We start from the raw sequence: 8,819 nt of genomic DNA, 5'->3' as shown, positions 1-8,819 counted from the left end.
CATGTTTTTAACTTTTGATACTTGATGAAAGTTTACTATGAAAATCTCTATTGTTTCTACTTGATTGCTTGAAATAAACCATTTCACATCAAATCAAAATCAAATCAAATATTTGAAATGGTTTATTTCAAGCAATCAAGTAGAAAAAATACACAAAATCAATATAATCTTCAGTTATATATTCATACAGTAACTAATCAAACTTAGGATAATTAGACATATTAATAAATATTGCTTGAAAGGGAGTGGAAGGAAGTGAACTTATATAATCCCACCCCGTTATACTGTAACCATTTTATTACATGATTTATCAATATCCGGTTCCTAGTTTTTGTCAGACCGAATTAAGTATCATAAAGTATCAATAAAGCACATGACAAAGATGAATTACTTAATTATTATGTAGAAAAATCGAAATCAATATGGCAAATCAGTTATCTAAAATTTATGCAGATTGTGTTATTATAAGTCATTCATATGACTTATATATTCATATATATATATATATATATACATACACACACACACATATATATATATATGTATGTGTGTATATATATATATATATATATATATATATATATATATATATATATATATATATATATATATATATATATATATACACACACACACACACACACATATTGTAGAAAATGTATGTTTTAATATCTTATTCTTCATTATGTTATAGCTTTATCTTTAGTGTGAAGTGAACTCATTTTGAACTCAACAGGACTTATTCTCCAGTGACCTTCACTTGTGCTTTGTAGCTGCAGCAGCAACTAGGACTTCTTTGTGCAAATCTAGGAGTTTCCAGAGACGCAATAAATATGTCATGGACTACATTTCTACTATCTGGGTTGAACACCTTATCCTTGGGAAAGTGTTCAGATTCGTGTTCTCATGTTGAGGATGAAGCTGACCTCTGATCTCTGATATTTGGCAGTAATATCACAGTCTAGCTTACTTCTCAGCCCTAAAGTTAAAAATGCTTATAATTCATTTGAAAACATCATATTGTCTTTATGTCACCCAAACAGGAAAACTCCAAAACCTGTTTTACTCATAATTATTTATCGCCCCCCCGGCCCATATTCAGAATTTTTAACTGAGTTTTCCGACTTCCTATCGACTATTGTCTTAGATTCTGATCAAACTATAATATTAGGGGATTTTAATATTCATGTTGATGACCCCAGTGACTGCCTAGGAAAGGCTTTTGCAGCTTTATTAGATGATGTTGGTTTCACCCAAAGTGTGAATGAACCCACTCACTGTCATAAGCACACCCTGGACCTTGTTCTAACCCATGGTATAGAGATCAGCCAGCTGAGTGTCCTTCCTCTTAACCCCATCATTTCTGATCACTTTATGATTACCTTCCAGTTTACACTGGAACATCTTTCTGCCCCAGTGAATAAGAAACAGCTTAGAAGAACCTTAACTGACCGTTCTGTGTCTGAGTTTAAACACACAGTTCAGCCAGTACTTAGTGATATTCTGAGAAAATACTCTGAGACCAGCTCCCATATTATCAGTCCTAATATAAATGACCACTTTGTTAATGATGCCTTACAAGCCCTCAGGAGTACACTCGATGTTGTTGCCCCCTTGAAACCTAAGTTCGTCAGACAAAACCGAGTAGCACCGTGGTTTAACGCTGAAACTCGTTCTCTTAAACAAGAAACCCGTAAGTTAAAAAGGGAATGGCGCCGCTCCGGTTCAGAGCAGTCTCTGGATATCTGGAAACATAGCCTTTTAAATTATAAAAAAGCCCTGCGTAGAGCTAGAAGCCAGTACTATTCAACCTTAATATCAGAGAATGGAAATAATCCAAGATTTCTTTTTAGCACTATTGCTAAATTAACTCGCAGTCAGAGCTCAGTAGAACCACATGTTCCTGTTTCTCTCAGCTCTGATGATTTTCTTACATTTTTCGACAGTAAAATCTCAAATATTAGACATAAGTTAAATCAAGTTATTCCTACTATCAGCCCAGAGCAGGCTGAAGCGGTAGAAATGGAGGCATCCATAGAAACCTCTGTAACATTAGACTGCTTCACTGCTGTGGATCAAGCGGAAATAACATCAATTATTACGTCCTCCAAATCCTCAACGTGTCTGTTAGACCCAATTCCCACTAGACTTTTTAAAGAAACTTTTCCCCTAATTAATGATCCCATATTAACAATGATAAATGCCTCTCTGGAAACGGGTTACGTGCCACAGTCTTTTAAATATGCAATTGTTAAACCTCTTCTGAAAAAGCCCAGTTTGGATCCTAGCATCTTGGACAACTATAGACCGATATCAAACCTGCCCTTTATTTCTAAAATCCTAGAAAGAGTTGTAGTTAAGCAGCTTTACTGCCACCTACAGGACAACAGCCACTTTGAAGACTTTCAGTTGGGGTTTAGACCCCACCACAGCACGGAAACTGCACTAGTTAGAGTCTCTAATGACTTGTTATTGGCCTCAGAAAAGGGTCTACTTTCTAGTCTTGTCCTGTTGGACCTCAGTGCAGCCTTTGACCCTATCGACCACGGTATTTTACTCCATAGATTAGAGCAGGACATAGGGATCAGAGGATCTGCTCTCCAGTGGTTTAAATCCTATCTGTCCGATAGGTATCAGTTCGTTAATGTAAATGGCCATTCTTCTCAGTGCACTCGAGTCAACTATGGAGTCCCACAGGGCTCAGTCTTGGGACCGATCCTGTTTACGCTTTATATGCTACCCCTAGGAAACATAATCAGGAAACACAGCATTAATTTTCATTGTTATGCCGACGATACGCAGTTGTATTTATCCATGAAGCCTGACCAGAATGACCAGATAGAGAAACTGAACGTCTGCATCAGTGACATCAAGACCTGGATGACAATTAATTACCTCCTCTTGAACCCAGAAAAAACTGAGGTCATTATACTTGGTCCTAAAAACCTCAGAGATACTCTGTCTGCTCAGATAGTCTCCCTGGATGGTGTAAGTATAGCCCCCAATTCCACAGTTAGAAACCTTGGGGTTTTACTTGACCAGGATTTATCATTTAAGGCTCACATATCTCAGGCATGCAGAACTGCCTTTTTTCACCTGCGGAATATTGCTAAGATCAGAAATATACTTTCTAAGAGTGATGCTGAAAAACTCATCCATGCATTTGTTACGTCGAGGCTGGATTACTGTAACTCCTTGTTAGCAGCGTGTCCTAAGAGTTCCTTAAGAAGTCTCCAGCTTGTTCAGAACGCAGCAGCTAGATTGTTAGCTGGAACCAGCAGAAGAGTTCACATCACTCCTGTGTTAGTTTCGCTCCATTGGCTCCCAGTTGATTCCAGAATCAAGTTCAAGATCCTCCTGTTAACTTATAAGGCCTTACATGGAATGGCCCCGTCCTATATTAAGGACCTCATAGTCCCTTACCAACCAATCAGAACACTTCGCTCGCAAAATGCAGGACTGCTTGTGGTTCCTAGAATTAGTAAAAGTACGGTTGGAGGTAGAGCGTTTAGTCACCAAGCCCCTGTCTTATGGAATAAACTCCCAGCTCATGTAAGAGAGGCCGACTCAGTTTCTACATTCAAAGTTAGACTGAAAACATTCCTCTGTGGACAGGCTTATTGTAAGACTAGTTAGTATTCAGAGATTATTTAACTTAATGTTAATTTGTTTAAATTAAACTTAATAATAACTATTTCTTTTAAAAGGCTGCTAGAAGTTGAAGCTGGGGTAACTATGGTGCACTGGGGTTCTGTCCTCTTTCCTGTTTTTACTTCTACCCTTCCTCTCCTCTATTCTTGATCATAATTTATCATTTAGTTCTCCATGCCTCTGTTTGGTGCAGTGCGATTCATGTATTGTCCTTCTTTTCCTCTCCCCTCCTGGGGAGTGGGAGTGCTTCCAGACTCCAGTTGGCTCATCCGTGCTCCAGTTCCTGACCGTTTACCTCGCCTTTGCTCCTGCTCCTACACCTGGCTGTGGATCCTGCCTCTGGCTCATCTCTGGCTCGTCTCTGCTCTGTACCTGACCGAGTACCTCGTCTCTGCTCCTGCTCCTACACCTGGCTGTGGTTCCTGTCTCCGGCTCGACTCGCGCCTTTGACTGTCCCCACAACCACGGCTGGATGAAGCTGGTCTGCTGGACTTTTATATATGTAGTTGTAGATTTAGATAAGTTAATTCTTCTCTAAGATTTCTGGTAAATCGCCTGTCCGTCCTGGGGGAGGATCCCTCCTTCATGTGGGCACCCCTGAGGTTTCTTCGTTTTTTCCGGAATCCGTTTTTTTTGGGAGTTTTTCCTTACCGCGAAGGGGGGTCTAAGGGCAGGGATGCCAGTATAGCTTAGTCAGCTTGTTAGTTCATTTTAGTATTTTTCTATTGAACTCTTTGTATTCGTGATCCTTTTGATTTCATGTTTTACTTCGAAGCCCATCGAGACGACTGTTGTTGTGATTTTGGGCTATACAAATAAAATTGAATTGAATTGAATCTCGTGCCGGCAATGGAGTGTTCGTTTGGCTGGTATGATTTACTTTGGACCAGAGGAGGACTCCTTTTGATCATGGATTGTGTGCGCCGGTGAAATGCCCCCACTCCTGGAAAGGTGGAGCGGATCCGGAGTTGGCAGCCTTCAGCTATTGGCCGGTGGAAGCACGAGGGCTATCAGCTGACGAATCAGAGCGACCAGGGGCGGAGGACCAGCGACCATGATCTTTCCGGAAGGCGGAGATTCAAACACATCTTAAAAAGACTGTTTTCAAACTCTTCCATTGTTCTTAGGAAAATCTACGAGTAATTCGCATGTAACTTGTGCGTCAGTAGATCTTTACTTGAGAATCCAGATATATCTGCATTAATGTTTTAATCTGTGCTTTAGAACTATTGTCAGGGAAATAAACTCTGTGTATTTTTAAACCGGTTGACTCCTTGTTTGTTTTACCACTCTCGACTATTGAACACGCATGGATGGAAAGAACTCAAAAACGGACGATCTCTTTCCTTCAATATACACACATATATATATTTTTTGTATTTTTTTCTTTTTTTTTTAAATAATAAGGTAATGCTGTAAGGGAGAATAAAAAGGGTCCACAATCTGTCGATTGTCCAAGGTTGGCATTTATTCTGCTGAATAGCTGCTGTCCTTCTGGGTTCAAAACAGTTTCTAGTCTCTTCCATGTTATGTCTGCAGACATTAGATTCAGGTCCATGTCCTTCTTCAGCTGATATCAGCTCGGTGAAAGTTGAGATCAAGTTGTCTGCAGGTCAGAAATCTCTGCTTATTCAGGTGACGTCAGACGTATGGAGAAAGTGATGAATCCAGGTGTCATATTTCTTGAAATTATTTGGCTCTTTGATTTACTCCATGTTGTTTCAGACGACTGTGATAAGGCACTTCTCAAAGTCCTTCATGGTGTTCACAACCAGAACCTTGGACCGGTCCGATGGACCGAGTGGTTTGACGTAAATCCTGCAGCCTTTAACCCAAGTGTTCTCAATCTGCTTACGCTTCCTGTGAAGCCGTGCATGTTTGGAGATTTCAGCATTCCTTCTGGTCAGATGGTTGTTCAGATAAGCAGCAGATCCTTTCAGATTTTGTCAGATAAATGCATCTAGACATTAAAGAAAAACACAATTATAAACAACAAACCACAACAAGAATCAAGTTTCTCATGCACGAGGGAGAGGAGCAAGAGTGACAGAAAACGTCTACCACGCTTCTCTTCTCAAAGGTCTGCCTCTCCCTGTGCTGCCTTTATTAAGAACACAAGTGGGAGGTAACAATTCAAGACAAAGACAAAAAGTTCATTAGGGGGTGTCGTCAAATGACCCTTTTGGTTGGATTCTAAGTTCAAACAGTATCCCTTATCAGCTGAGGACAGTGTGTCGTAAACCCCTCATCCTGGGTGGGGGATGAGAAGCAGATGAACAAACACACAACTGTTTTCAGAAGAGGTAAAAAGGTCAATCTGAGTTAACATTTAAACATACATTTAACCAAATACATTTAAGCAATGATAATAATAAAACAAATTCCTTCACAGATTTCTTCTTTGGTTCATCAGAGCTAGCTTGTGTTTTTGATGAGGATCGCTGGTTTATCCGTCTCCTTTCTCCTGGGGAGCAGGTGGCAGGTCTCCATGGTATTGAGGGACATCCCTTTAGATGTGGGAAATGAATGTATTTGCTGATCCAGAGATTCTGCACCCCGCTCCGTTTAGCACTGCTAGCTACGCTAGCGCTAGCATTAGCATTAGCAGTGCTAGCTCCTGCTTCGTTCAGCTTCATTCGAGGCTTTATCGGTAATCCAGTGAGAATGACATTATTCATCCTTACTTCCTGTTCCACATCGTCCAGTCGTTTCTCCAGAATGTCGACCCGGTATTCTCGTTGCTCGTTTTGAGCCCGAAATCTTCGGAACTCTTCCATCATTTCCCAAAGTGGCGTTAGCTTAGCCAACACCTGATCCATAAAAGAATTAAGCGTTTCTTGAATATCATCAAGGGTCTTTTTGAGGTCTTCATATTACTGGGTTTTCTTAGGGGCCATGGTCAGCTCTCTTTTTGGAGAAAATCAACTTATTACGTCATTTGAAGATAGTTGTATCCGCAGAGAGCCGCGACCACGCGTCTTGCCGTGACCCGGAACCAAAGATTTTTTCAAAGATTTTTTCAATAAAAACTGGGAAAGATTTAAATTAATTCACAGATTTTTTCAGGTTAAGACAAAGAAAAAAACACATTTTTATTTAAAGTACAGACCAAAAGTAAAGTACAGTTTGGACACACCTTCTCATTCAAAGAGTTTTCTTTATTTTTATGACTATGAAAATTGTAGATTCACACTGAAGGCATCAAAACTATGAATGAACACATGTGGAATTCTATCCATAACAAAAAAGTGTGAAACAACTGAGAATATGTCATATTTTAGGTTCTTCATAGTAGCCACCTTTAGCTTTGATTACTGCTTTGCACACTTTTGGCATTCTCTGGATGAGCTTCAAAAATGTTGAGAAATGCAGAAATGTGTGCTGCAGATGCCATGTTTGCCACTAGAGGGCAGCACAGCAGCTTCAGTCTTTGTCATTGTTGCTGTGTGAGCCTGAAGGAGCTTCAAAGTGAACTAGCTGCAGCTTGGTTCAGACAAAGCTCCACATTCACACACAGATGTGATCCTGAAGAAGTCTGAACAGAACATTTCAGGAGAACTCTTCAGTCCAGAACATGAGCCTGCATTGTTCCTGAAACTGGGATCAGAGTTCTGCTCTCTGCTCCAACAGAACCACCTTCATGAGCTCCTGGTTTCTTCTGGATCCTCCAACATTCAGACGCTCTCTGACTGAGTTCATGTCTGCACAGAAACCTTCAGGATTCTCTTCTTCCACACGTCTTTCACTCTGAAACTCTCTTCTGAATGTGGATCATCTCAGTCAGACGTTCAGCAGCATCAGAGCCGTGCATGTGCTCCTCCTCATGAGTCCTGAAGCTGCACCGTCAGCTGCAGAGCTTCAGAGCTGCTTCCTTCTCAGACTTTCCACTTTCTTTGGCTCTCTGGCTCTGCTGCTGCAGAAAAACCAGCAGCTGCAGAAAAACTCTGCAGAGACTCACAGAGAGAGGATGGAGGCAGCAGATGAAGCTGCTGCAGACTGACAGCTGATGGAACTGAAGCACTTTCTACATTCTAGTTCCAAATGTTCTACAGAATCCATCAGAGGTTGAAAGTCTTCCTCAGTACTCGAGTACTTTAGTTCAGCAGCTCCTCTTTTCCTCTAAGGTGAAGCTTCATGTGGACGACTTCTTCTTCTTCTCTCCTCTTTTCTGGAGCTTGGGCTCCATGCAGTCTGATCAGCACTGATTTTAGCGCCGACCACCGCTCAAATGGCACTGCAGGACCTCAGATGGCGTCTGTGCCATTGACTTAACACTGAAAGTGGCCACGCCCACCGCTCAGATGGCGCTGCAGGACCTCAGATGGCGTCTGTACCATTGACTTAACATTGAAAGTGGCCACGCCCATGGCTCAAATGGCGCTGCAGGACCTCAGATGGCGTCTGTACCATTGACCTAACATTGAAAGTGGCCACGCCCACCGCTCAAATGGCGCCGCAGGACCTCAGATGGCGTCTGTACCATTGACTTAACATTGAAAGTGGCCACGCCCACCGCTCAAATGGCGCTGCAGGACCTCAGATGGCGTCTGTACCATTGACCTAACATTAAAAGTGGCCACGCCCACCGCTCAAATGGCACTGCAGGACCTCAGATGGCGTCTGTGCCATTGACTTAACATTGAAAGGGGCCACGCCCACCGCTCAGATGGCGCTGCAGGACCTCAGATGGCGTCTGTACCTTTGGCTTAACATTGAAAGTGGCCACGCCCACCGCTCAAATGGCGCTGCAGGACCTCAGATGGCGTCTGTACCATTGACTTAACATTGAAAGTGGCCACGCCCACCGCTCAAATGGCGCTGCAGGACCTCAGATGGCGTCTGTACCTTTGGCTTAACATTGAAAGTGGCCACGCCCACCGCTCAAATGGCGCTGCAGGACCTCAGATGGCGTCTGTACCATTGACTTAACATTGAAAGTGGCCACGCCCACCGCTCAAATGGCGCTGCAGGACCTCAGATGGCGTCTGTACCTTTGGCTTAACATTGAAAGTGGCCACGCCCACCGCTCAAATGGCGCTGCAGGACCTCAGATGGCGTCTGTACCATTGACTTAACATTGAAAGTGGCCACGCCCACCGCTCAAATGGCGCTGCAGGACCTCAGATGGCGTCTGTACCTTTGGCTTAACATTGAAAGTGGCCACGCCC

Source organism: Oryzias latipes, chromosome 2, assembly GCF_053564925.1.
Source record: "Oryzias latipes strain Hd-rR chromosome 2, Olatipes_Hd-rR_3.1".
In the NCBI taxonomy this organism is placed as follows: Eukaryota; Metazoa; Chordata; class Actinopteri; order Beloniformes; family Adrianichthyidae; genus Oryzias; species Oryzias latipes.
The sequence above is the reverse complement of the archived record's forward strand: the minus strand, read 5'-3'. Positions refer to the sequence as shown.